The sequence below is a fragment of the Heterodontus francisci genome, unplaced genomic scaffold, assembly GCF_036365525.1.
Source record: "Heterodontus francisci isolate sHetFra1 unplaced genomic scaffold, sHetFra1.hap1 HAP1_SCAFFOLD_121, whole genome shotgun sequence".
Lineage (NCBI taxonomy): Eukaryota > Metazoa > Chordata > Chondrichthyes > Heterodontiformes > Heterodontidae > Heterodontus > Heterodontus francisci.
The window spans coordinates 2,388,118-2,401,738 of NW_027140425.1; positions in this window are offsets into that span (position 1 = coordinate 2,388,118).

A 13,621-nucleotide genomic window follows, 5' to 3' on the forward strand; every position below is an offset into this window, starting at 1 on the left:
ATTCTGTACCTTTCAATCATGTAAATTTTGTCTGTTCTATTTCAGATTTTATATTTAAAATGTGGCCATGGTGACAGAGTTTATTTAGATCTGATAGTGAGTTTGTTTTTGGACTGTGATTGATGTATCAACCTGTCAGCTGTACTGAATTGGAGTGAAATAGAAGCAACTTCTGTCTCTCCTGCTGTTGTTTGACTGTTGGATTGAAAATGTGTCTCTTGACTTTGGGATCAGTGTCTGTCTGACTACTTCTTTTGTTTGTTCCAGTGGAACTGCTGAGCTGGCAGTATCTCTGTGCTTTGGGAGTGATCCTGTACCGACTGTGTGTTGGAGTGAGCTTGCTGCACTTTTTCTTGTGGCCAGGAATCACCACATCACCACATCCATTCAGGTTCCTTCATGTATTTGCCTGCAGGAATGAAAAGTAACTCTTAAACCTGAAGATCTGGTGATGCAGAAGATACAAAAGCGATCAATGCAATCGTCCCAATAATAATTATTATGAACAATCACAAAATGAAAACCAGGAACACAAGCAGTGTCAGTGTCTGACTCCACTGCAGTACTGCAGTATTCAGCTTCTGTTTACCAGGTGTTTGCAGTGGATTTACAAGAAGTTTGTGTCATTCAGAAACAACACAAGCCCTGCACTGCTCAGTGACTGGGACTGTCCGATAGAGCAGTGACCTTGACACAGTCACATTTCTATTTCAATGGAAAACAAGCAGCCACTATTTAAAATGTGCCTTTCACACTTCTCACCTGGTGTCTGCAATAAATGCTCTTTGTCTAACTGTCCACATCGTTATTTTGCGGCTATTTTTCCCCCACTGTTCACAATCCAACAAACAGTGAGAGACGAACTAAAGCAGGAAAATTCCCTCTCCTTTGGGTGGTGAAATTGTGACTGATTTTCAATAGTGATTTCTTCCCATTGTGTCTCCCTGAGCCTGCACAGACACTGTCCGAGAATGAACTCTCCCTTCCCCGTGTCCCCGGCTCACTCCATGTTCCGGGAGCAGCTCCTGCTCCACAGTGTCTGTTACAAACACTCCCCGACTCCCCCTCAACTTCCCACCACTCAATGCTAATCTCTGAGCACATCTGCGGACACGCTCCCAAAGCAGTGGCTGCTGGAAGCAGATGCTGTTTGTTCCCTTCCCCCGGGCCCGGGAAGTCTCCATTAGCAGCTGATTTAAAGCATCTTCCCCTGATTGAGTGAATGGCCTCACAGACTGGGTTGGGGAAAGGCTGCGCATGCGCTCCTCCTCATTGTGACGTCCCAATGGGGGCGGGGCTACAGCGCGCGTGCGCAGATCCCTGCAGCAATTCAGCATTCAAACATCAATGGGAACTTTCCGCACTTCACCCTCATCAAAGTCCCAAAGAAAGTGAAGAGGGGCTTGGACTGGAGGGAGGGGCGGGGTAGGGGGAACCTAGAACCCAGAAAGCTGCCCACTTGCCCCATTTTGATGCTCAATTTGCGGTCATTCCCTGCAGGGGGTTTGTTATTATTGAGCCCCTCCTGGTAAAATAATCCGATAGAAAGAGGGGAGAAAGGAGGGAGCCGGTGTGTTTGCTGGGACCTTGCAGAATTCATTTCAGCAGCAAAAGTCCCGGGTTATATTAACCCGAGTGAAACACGCTGTCAGTGAGAGGAAAACCGAACGGCCCTTTTCATCTTTTCATTGGAAACAAAGTAGAGCCGGAAGTGCGGCGAGCAGAACAGACACACAAGCTCAATGACAGGAGAGCTCGGCCGTCCCTGAGTTTCAGCTCCCGGCTCTTACATTTCCTCATCCACACTGTCTTTACTGTGGATGTCCAGGGGTTCCTTGTCGGATCTGAGGACTGTATCCATTAAACATTCTGAGTCAGGAGATCCACACACACTCTGTTATCAAGATTTATGGGCAGGAATGTTTCAAAACTTTGTCTATTAAATCATTGTATTATTCACAGAACTAATGAGGCAATCGGTTCATTATTCAGGTCTTGAACTTGGTTTGGGTAGACAGAAAACTGAGAGGTTCAGCACTTTTCAAGTTCTTCACTAATATAACTGATTTTTTTGATGAAGAAACAGAAAAGGTTGATGAAGGGAAAGCAATGGATGTTGTCTATATGGATTTTAAGAAAGCGTTTGAGAAACTACCACATCAAAGGCTGGGTAACAAAACTGAGGCTCCTGGAATAAGAGGGTCTGTGTCTGCTTCGATTAAAAAAATGGCTGAAATAACAAAAAAAGTGAGTATTTGGTTGTTTTTCAGAATGGAAGATGGTGAACAGTGATGTCCACAAGGGTCAGTATCAGGACCACCATATATATAAATGACTTGAATATTGGAATCACACAATTGTTACTGCACAGAAGGAGGCCATTTGGCCCATCGTGTCTGCACTGACTCTCCAAATGAGCAATTCACCTCATGTCACTCCCTGTCCTCTCCCCATAATCCTGCACATTCTTCCTTTTCAGATAACAGTCTAATTCCCCTTTGAATGCTTCAATTGAACCTGCCTCCATCACATTCTCAGGCAGTTCATACTTTCACCACTCGCTGCATGAAAAAGTTTTTCCTCATCTCGCTTTTGCTTCTTTTAGCCTTAAATCTGTGCCCTCTTGTTCTCGCTCCTTTCACAAGTCGGAACAGTTTCTCCCTATCCACTCTGTCCATTTTGAATACCACTATGAAATCTCCTCTTAGTCTTCGTTTCTCCAAGTAAAACAGTCCTAACTTCTCCAATCTATCTTCATAACTGAAGTTCCTCATCCCTGGAACCATTCTCATGAATTTTTCCCATAATCTCTCCAATGCCTTCACATCTTTCCTAAAGTGTGGCACCCAGAACTGGACGCAGTACTTCAGCTGAGTCTAGTGTCTTGTGCAAGTTCAACATGACCTCCTTGTTCTTGTACTCTATGCATCTATTACTAAAGCTGAGGAAACTGTATGCTTTATTAACAACTCTCTCAACCTATCCTGCCACCTTCAATGACTTATACCCTCAGGACCCTCTGCTCATGCACCCCCTTTAGAATTGTACCCTTTATTTTATATTGTCTCTCCATGTTCTTCTGACCAAAATTTATCAATTGACATTTCTCGACATTGAACTTCACCTGCCATCTGTCTGCCCTTTCCACCAACTTGTCCATGTCCTTTTGCAGTTCTACACTACCCTCCTCAGAGTTCACAATGCTTCCAATTTTCATAGCATCCACAAACTGTGAAATTCTGCCCTGTATACCAAAGTCTAGGTAATTAATATATATCAGGAAAAGCAGGAGTCCCAACACTGACTGCTGGGGAACTCCACTACAAACCTTCCTCGAGCCCGAAAAACATCCATTGATCACTACACTTTGTTTCCTGTCACTCAGCCAATTCCATTTTTTTTAGAGATTCAGCACTGAAACAGGCCCTTCGGCCCACCGAGTCTGTGCCGACCATCAACCACCCATATATAGTAATCCTACACTAATCCCATATTCCGACCAAACATCCCCACCTGTCCCTATATTTCCCTACCACCCACCTAAACTAGGGACAATTTATAATGGCCAATTTATTTACCAACCTGCAAGTCTTTTGGCTTGTGGGAGGAAACCGGAACACCCAGATAAAACCCATGCAGACACAGGGAGAACTTGCAAACTGCACACAGGCAGTACCCAGAATTGAACCCAGGTCGCTGGAGCTGTGAGGCTGCAGTGCTGCACTGTGCCACTGTGCCATCCATATCCCTGTTACTACTGTCCCTTTTACTCCATGAGTTATAAATTTGCTCACAAGTCTGTTGTGTTGCATTGTATCAAACACCTTTTGAAAGGCAATAAAAGCAAAATACTGCAGATGCTGGAAAACTGAAATAAGTTCACGTTTCAGGTCAGTGACCTTTCAGATGCTGCCAGACCTTTTGAAAGTCCATGTACACCACATCAACAGCATTGCCCTCATCAAGGCGGCACAGTGGCGCAGTGGTTAGCACTGCAGCCTCACAGCTCCAGGGACCCGGGTTCGAATCTGGGTACTGCCTGTGTGGAGTTTGCAAGTTCTCCCTGTGTCTGCGTGGGTTTTCTCCGGGTGCTCCGGTTTCCTCCCACAAGCCAAAAGACTTGCAGGTTGATAGGTAAATTGGCCATTATAAATTGCCCCTAGTATAGGTAGGTGGTAGGGAAATATAGGAACTGGTGGGGATGTTTGGTAGGAATATGGGATTAGTGTAGGATTAGTATAAATGGGTGGTTGATGGTCGGCACAGACTCGGTGGGCCGAAGGGCCTGTTTCAGTGCTGTATCTCTAATCTAATCTAAACCCTCTCTGTTACCTCATCAAAAAAACTCCAGCAGCACAGTTAAACGTGATTTTCCCTTAAGAAATCTATGCTGCCTTTCTTGAATTAACCCACATTTGTCTAAGGGACTATTATTGTTGTCTCGAATTATTCTTACGAGAAGTTTCCCCACCTTCGAAATTAAACTGACTGGGGAGTGGGACGAGGTGAGTTGCTCTGGCAGAGAGCCAGCACGGGTTCGACAGGCTGAATGGCCTGCTTCTATGCTGTAGCCATTCTATGATTTTATGATTCTAGCAGCAACTGTTGGTGGAGAGGCAGTGATGCAAGAATGTGTTGACAGAAAGGGGAAAGTCTGGGCTGGTGTGTGTTTGCAGCATTTGCAGCTTGTGTTCGGGTTTGTGAATAAAGGTGATTTGGAAGCTGTGTTCCGGATTGAAGTGTTGACTGGAAGCAAGAAGTTGATGTAAATAAAGAGTAAAATGTGTTAACACAAAGCGTTTTGTGATTGTGGGTAGCAGTAAATAATGTGTTGGTGAATTATTTGTGTTAATAAATTCCACTGCGCCCTCTGCTGTAGGCTGCTGTTTATATCCAGCTGTGTTCATGCTGTGTGTTGGCCAGATAAAATGCTTGTTTCAACACTGTTTATAAAGAAATAGCATTGCAGTCAAACAGTCCCAGACATAGCAACACACGTACAAAAGCAAAATACTGCGGATACTGGAAACCTGAAACATAAACAGAAAATGCTTGAAATGCTCAGTAGGTCTGGCAGCATCTGTGCAGAGAGAACAGTTAACATTTCAGGTCTGTTTCGTTAACTCATGTTAACTTTGTTTCTCTCTCCACAGATGCCGCCAGACCTACTGAACATTTCCAACATTTTCTGTTTTTATTACAGCAACACAGGTGTTGGGAGGCTCAGCCTGGCTACACAATGTTACAAGGACGCTGAGTAACACCATCGACAATGGGACACAGAGAGAAAAACACAGAAACCCAAGAATAGACTATTAGGAAGCAGAAAGTGAGGGACAGACAGAGAGAGAGAGAGACAATGAGACTGAGGTAGAGAAACAGAGCACTTGTCTGAATTAAACACAAGAAATGCTGGAAATACCCAGCAGCTCTGGCAGCATCTGTGGAGAGAGAAACAGAGTTAACGTTTCAGGTAGTGACCCTTCTTCAGAACTGACAAATATTAGAAATGTAAAAGATTTGAAGCAAGTAAAGCAGGTGGGGGTGGGGGGGAAGAGATAACAAAAGAGAAGGTGTTGAAAGGACAAGGTCACAGAGAATAACTGACCAGAGGTCAGGGAACAAAGGCCAACCGTATGTTAATGGTGTGCTGAAAGACAAAGCATTAGTACAGAGAGGGTGTAAATAGACTGTAAAGCACAGAGCACTCCAAGCACAAGCATTAAAAAAATTAAAAAGCAGAAACAGTAGAAACAAACTAAACACACTAAAAAACCTAAAATAAAATAAGCAAATTAAAAAGAAAAAAAGGAAAAATAACTACACATAAAAAGGAGAGGGCGGGGGGAGTGTGTGGTGGGTGCTGTCATGCTCGGAAATTATTGAATTCAATGTTCAGTAAAGGTTTTCCGTGTTATTGTTTTACTTTCTGTTACTCACCATCTCCTGACTGTGACCATTTGCCGTCGTTTTACATCTGCTGGTGGAGAGGAGGCGCTGCAGGAATGGTTTGACAAAGAGGAGAGACTGGGGTGAAACGTGTTTGCAGCTGGTGCAGCTTCTGTTCCTGTGCGCAACAAAGTGGTTTGTGAGACTTGTTGCTGATTGATGTGTTGAGTGGAAGAAAAAAGCTGATTGCAATAAAGCGTTTGAAGAAGCATGATGTGATTGTGGATAAACACTTGATGTTTTTAAAGGAAACCATTTGTGTTCCTACAAAACTTGAATAACAGAGAAGGGTTTCGATCCATCGACCTCTGAGTTAGGGGCCCAGCACGCTTCCGCTGCGCCACTCTGCTACCGGATGATTTTAATTTCAATTGCCTATTAGTGAAATATGTTCAGTTCCCCAATTTTTTTTACAAAATAGGATTGTTGTCAGATTGCTCAACAACCCAGACTCAGCAACACACTCGCTGACCGACTCACCCTCACTGCACAATGGCACAAGGACACTGAGTAACAGCACCGACAATCAGGCAGGCAGAGAAAGACACACAGAAAACCAGGAAGAGATTTCAGGACCCAGAAAGGAACAGACAGAGAAAGTTACTGAGCAAACCAGCAAGAGACAGCGAAAGATGGATGATTTATGGTAACGTGTTCTCTGTTAAGATGTCCCCTGTGTTCTTTTAAAGATATTTCCTGCTGTGTAATAGAATATTTTCAGTGCTTTCTGTTTTAAGCTCTCCCTCTTGTCCTGGCCAGTATTTATCCCTCAATGTCACTAAAACAAGTGATTATCTGTTCATTATCACATTGATCTTAGTGGCAAATTGGATGCAGCATTTCCTACAACAGTGACTATGTATTAAACGTCGTTCACTGGCTGTCTGGGTCTTTCGGACAGCATGAGGCTGTGTTTGAGATCCCAGTCCAACCCACATTCCCTGTGTGAGAGCCCAGTCCACCCACATTCCCTGTGTGAGATCCCAGTCCATCCCACATTCCCTGTCTGAGATCACAATGCACCCCACATTCCCTGTGCACGATAAAAATTTGCTTCTTTTCTTTCTTACTGTATTCGCTGTTGTGTAAAGATGCTCTCTGGTATTATGTAAAATGGTTCCCTGTTGGGTAAAGATCTTCTCAGTTGTGTAAATATGATCCGTCTTGTGTAAAAGTGTTCCCGGTTGTTTAAATATGTTCCCTGCTCTGTAATGTAGAGCTGAGTCTGCACTAATGGAATTGCGACAGTATCTTCCAGTCTGATACTGTATGAGGGCTGGAATATGATCCAAAGCTCAGTCTATACAAATTGAATTGCTATTGTATCTTTCAGTTTCACAATCCGGGTGAGTTTTCAACTGAAATCTCAGTTTGTATCTCAGGTTATACTATCTTTTAGATTCTCTCAATCTGATAACGCACTTTAGACTTAGACTTATATAGAGTCATAGAGTTATACAGTACAGAAACAGGCCCTTCAGCCCATCGTGTCTGTGCTGGCCATCACGCACCAAAGTATTCTAATCCCATTTTCCTGCACTTGGCCCGCAGCCTTGTATGCTATGACGTTTCAAGTGCTCATCTAAATGCTTCTTAAATGTTGTGAGGGTTCCTACCTCTACCACCCCTTCAGGCAGTGTGTTCAGATTCCAACCACCCTCTGGGTGAAAAACAATTTCCTCAAATTCCCCTCTAAACCTCTTTCCCTTTACCTTAACTCTTTGCCCCCTGGTTATTGACCCCTCCGCTAAGGGAAGAAGTCTCTTCCTATCAAACCAATCAATGCCCCTCATAATTTTGTATACTTAAATGATGTCCCCCCTCAGCCTTCTCTGCTCTAAGGAAAACAACCCGAGCCTTTTCAGTTTCTCTTCATAGCAGAAATGCTCCAGCCCAGGCAACATCCTGGTGAATCTCCTCTGCACCCTCTCCAGTGCAATCAAATCCTTCCTATAGTATGGTGTCCAGAACTGAACACAGTACTCCAGCTGTGGCCTAACTAGCGTTTTATACAGCTCCATCATAACCTCCCTGCTCTTATATTCTATGCCTCCGTTAATAAAGACAAGTACCCCATATGCTTTCCGAACCACCTTATCTACCTGTGCTGCTGCCTTCAGTGATCTATGGACAAGTACACCAAGGCCCCTCGGACCTTCTGTACTTCCTAGGGTGCCACCATCCATTGTCTATTCCCTTGCCTTGTTAGTCCTCCCAAAGTGCATCTCCTCACACTTCTCAGGATGAAATTCCATTTGCCACTGCTCCGTCCATCTTATCAGCCCATCGATACTGTCCTATAACCTAAGGCTTTCCTCCTCACTATTACAACATCACCAATTTTTGTGTCATCTGCGAATTTACTTATCATACCTGCTATATTCACGTCTAAATCATTAATAATTATGTATCTAATGTATATGTCAGGATGCACTATGGGAATTAATACTAAAACTTATAAAATCATAACGTGAGTAAATATTGAGCTGGTATTTAATTTGAATCTCAGATTATCTTATTGAGGTTAATTCTGAAACTTTGAAACAGGAACCATGTGTCAGTTCTATGTGTCTTTAATTTGTAGCTGAGGTTGCTCTATTGTGGGATTGACACACTGATAATTTGAGAGTGGGTGAGAATTTGGACTGGGATTTATGTATCTACCTGTCAGTGGTACTGAGTTATGGTAACAGGGAAACAACGTCTGTCTCTCCTGCTCTGTTGGATAGATGGATTGAAAATGTGTCTCTGGAACTATTTCTGCTGTCTGAGACTGTGGAACTGATGACCTGTCTGTGTCTCTGCGCTCTGTGAGTGATAATGTACGGACTGTGTGTGAGAAGGAGCTGGTGACACTCTTCCTTGTGACTTGGTGGAGGAAACATCCCATTTACTCTGGCTTCTTCATTTATTTTCCTGTTGAAACAAAAGTATGTTTTACAACTCAAGTACAGGTGAGGTGGAAGTACAAAGACCATCAGCTTAATGTCTCGATTAATAATCATTATGAACGGCCACAAAGGAACCCCAGGGATACAAACATTATCAAATGTTTGACTCCACTGCAGTACTGCAGCACTCAGGGTCTGTATCCTTGGTGTATTGGGCGCTATGACAACAACGTAATGATATGTAGACAGAGCCCAAACCCTGCACTGCTCCATGAATGGAAATATCCGATGGAGCAGCGACATTTGCACTGGTCAGATTTCCATTTATTGCTCCCATGGCATTAACCTGTTTAAAATGAGCCTGTCGTAGTTCTCACCTGGCGACTTACAGATGCTCTTTGTATAACTCCCCACACTCTTCCTGTCTGGCTCTGCTTCCACTCTTCACTGTCAAATAGCAACAAACCGGCTGAGATTGGAACTAAACCAGGAATATTCACTGCTGGTCTGGGGAGAGGAAGCAGCATTGAATTTCAATAACAAATTGTTCCCATTCTGTCTCCATCCCTTTGTCCACACAGCCCGAGAATGGTCTCTCCCTTCCCCCACTCACTCCATGTTCCGAGACCAGTTCCTGCTCCATTCAGCCTCTTACAAACAGCCCCCGCCTCTCCCTGAACTTGACCCCGGACTCGATGCTGATCTCTGAGTCTATCTGCGGACACGCTCCCAAAGCGATGTGCTGCTGGAAGGAGGCTGCTGTTTGCTCCCTTCCCCCTGGACCTGGATCTCTCCATTGGCGGCTGGGGGAGGGGGGCGCAGGCGCAGATTTCTGCAACAATTCCGCCAGCAGAAACAAGGAAAATTTGGGGCAAACAATGAGTCCATTCGGCCCATCCTCTCCACGCCAGCGCAAAGAGAGCGATTCAGCCTCATCCCATAGTTGTTGTTATTCGACAGTGAAGTGTGGAAACAGAAGCGGACAGTCAGGATGTGGGGAGTTACACAAAGAGAATCTATGATAGGCACCAGGTGAGAAGTGTGAAGGACACATTTTAAACAGCAGCTGTTTGGTTTCGCTTGAACAGTTAGACCATGGGAGCGGGAACTAGAAATCTGACCTGTGTAAAAGTCCCTGTTCCGTCGGTCAGTCCCATTCATGTCCCAGTGGATTGTTTCTGGATGTCATTAAATTGTTGTAAAATGGCCAAAGCCCCTGGTATGCAGTAGCTGGGGGCTGAAAGACTGCAGTGGAATCAGACACTGACTCTGTTTGTATTGCTGGGTTTCCTTTGTGATTGTTCACAATGATTATTCATTGAAAAATTGTTTTGGTCACTTTTGTATCTTCTACCACATCTCTTCCTGAATTATAATAAATACATCTCCTTTCTACAGGCAAATACTTGAAGGAAGTAAAATAAATGTAATGATTCCTCGACAAAAGGGTAAGTGCAGCCAGCTCCTCACACACAGTAAGTACAGTATCACTCACAGAGAGCCGAGACATCAGTTCCACAATCACCGACAGCAGAAGTAGTCAGACTGGCACTGATCCCAAGTTCCAGAGACATTTACTCAATCCAACAGTCACACAGAGCAGGAAAGACTGAAATTGTTTCCATTTCACCCCAACTCAGTCCCACTGACAGGTAGATACATCAATCCCAGTCCAAAATCACACCCACTATCAGATTGCAAGGCATTGTGTCACTCTCACAAGAGAGCAGCCTGAACTACAAATTCAATGTCAGATGGAACAGACAAACAGTACCTGATTGTAAAGTACAGAATTAATCTCAATAATGTACCCAGACTGCAGACTGAGCTACATGTTACACACCACTCCACAAATCTCACATATGGTCAGAGTGGAAGACACAGTGTTCATTCCATTACTGCAAACTGAATGAACCTGATCTTACAAACAACAGATGATAAGATGAAAGGCCACAGACCTGAGAAATTAACTCTGCTTCTCTCTCAACATATGCTGCCTGACGTGCTGAGTATTTTCAGTATTTTATGTTTTTATTTCAGATTTCCAGCATCTGCAGAATTTTGCTTTTATTTTAGGGTTCAAGAAACATTGCATTGTGAGGGGAGAGTGACTGCCCTTGACATCAAGGCAGCCATTGACCTTGCATAGCATAAAAGAGCCCTAGCAAAACTGGAGTCAATGGGAATTAGGGGGAAAACATTTTTTTTAAAAAAGGAAGTTAATACCAAGCATAAAGGAAGATGGCTGTGGTTGTTCAGGTCAATCATCTCACTCCCAGGACATCACTGCAGTAGTTCCTCAGGGTATTGTCCAAACACCAACCATCTTCAGCTGCTTCATTAATGACCTTCCCTCCATCAAAAGGCGAGAAGTGGGGATGTTGGCTGATGATTGCACAATGTTCAGCACCATTCATGACTCCTCAGATACTGAAGCAGCCCGTGTCCAGATGTAGCAAGACCTGGACAACATCCAGGCTTGGGATGATACCTGGCAAGTAACATTCGTGCCACATAAATGCCAGGCAATGACCATCTCAAACAAGAGAGAATCTAATCATCTCCCCTTGATGTTCAATGACAGTGCCATTGCTGAATCCCCCACTATTAACATCTTGGGGATACCATTGACCAGAAACTTAATTATACCAGCCACATAAATGCTGTGGCTGTAAGAGCAGGTCAGAGGCTAGGAATTCTTCAGCAAGTAACTCACCTCCTGTCTCCCCAATACCTGCCCACTATTTACAAGGCACAAGTCAGAAGTGTGATCAAATATTCTCCCCTTGCGTGGATGAATGCAGCTTTAACAACACTCAAGAAGCTCGACGCCATCCAGGACAAATTAGCCCGCTTGATTGGCATCGCATCCGCCACCTTAAATATTCACTCCCATTACCACTGATGCACAGTGACAGCAGTGTGTGCCATCTACAAGCTGCACTGCAACAACTCACCAAGGCTTCCTGGACAGTACCTTCCAAACCCGCCACCTCTACCACCTAAAAGGACAAGGGCAGCAGACACATTGGAAAACCACCATCTGAAAGTTCCCCTCCAAGCCACACACCATCCTGACTTGGAACTAAATTGCCAATCCTTCACTGTCACTGGGTCAAAATCTTGGTACTCCCTTCCAAACAGCGCTTTGGTTGTACCTACACAGCAAGGACTGCAGTGGTTCAAGAAGGCAGCTCACCACCACTATATCAAGGACAATAAGGAATGGACAATAAATGCTGGCCTGGCCAATGATGCCCACAACCTATGAGCAAATGAAAGAAAGGTAAGGAAATGGTGAAGGGCTTTGATAGGGTACACGGAGATATGTTTCTACTTGTGTTGCTGTCCGAAACAAGAGCCAAGAATATAAAATCATCATTAATAAAACCATTGAGGAATTCTTGAAAACCCTATTTATGTAGTGAGTGGTGAGTGGAATCTGGAATTTGCTTTCACAAGGAGAGGCTGCGGCGGATAGTATTGACACATTTAAGGGGAGGTGGAACACGTGTATGGGGAGAAAAGAATTGTGGGATACACACATTGGGCTTTATTTTTCTTTCATTCATTAATATAAAGCAGGATGGCTGGAAATATGTGTAGAGCATAGAGCAGTTGGGATGTTCCCAGTGCAGTGTTTTGTCTGGATGGATCTGCCCAGAACACTTGTGTTGCAGAGCTGGGAGCTTCAGTACTTCAGTGGAGGCAGACACTGACACTGGTTTTCATTTGTGGCTATTATTAATGATTATTCGTTGAGAGATTAAATTGATCACTTTGATATTTTACACCTCACCTGTTCTTGAGTTATAAGATATACTTTTTCTTCTTCCAGGCAAATACTTGAAGGAATCATGATGAATGTGATAGTTGCTGCACTCGAGGCACAAGGAACAATGCAGCCAGCTCCTCTCACACACAGTAGGTACATTATCACTCAGAATGCAGAGCCACAGTTGGTTCATCAGTTCCACAGTGTCAGACTGCAGAAGTAGTCAGGCCCACATTGATCCCACGTTCCAGAGACATTATTTCAATCCAAGAATCAAACAAAGCAGGAGAGAAAGAAGTTGTTTCCATTTCACCCCAATTCAGTCCCACTGACAGTCAGATACCTCAATCCCAGGTCAAAATCACACCCACTAGCAGATTAAAATGTAATGTGTCAATCTAAATATAATGCAGACTTAGCTATCAATTAAATATCAGATAGAATTGGCACATGGTACTGATTGGATGACACAGAATCTAACCTAATGGAATACCCTGACATTTAAATTAAATACCATAGGCAAAGTTCACATCGATTGATTATAAAGGATGTTTAAACATCCCCATAGTGTACCTTAAGCAGCCATACAGACAGGGCTAAATTGTGGCGAGTCGAAGAGACTTAGTAGTTGGCAGGAAAAAAGACAGAGGCGCAAGGGGAGAGCCAACTGTGCAACAGCCCCAACAAACAAATTTCTCTGCAGCACCTGTGGAAGAGCCTGTCACTCCAGAATTGGCCTTTATAGCCACTCCAGGCGCTGCTTCACAAACCACTGACCACCTCCAGGCGCGTATCCATTGTCTCTCGAGATAAGGAGGCCCAAAAGAATAGTGTACCTTAAGATACAAGTTACATACAAGTCCAACATTCATTACAGTGAAATATTTAAAGCTGCTGAAAGATATTGTAACCTGAGACACAAATTAGATGCCAGTTCAGAACTCACCCACACTGTAAAATTGAAAGATACAGAATCAATTCCATTAGATCTAAACATTATATACCA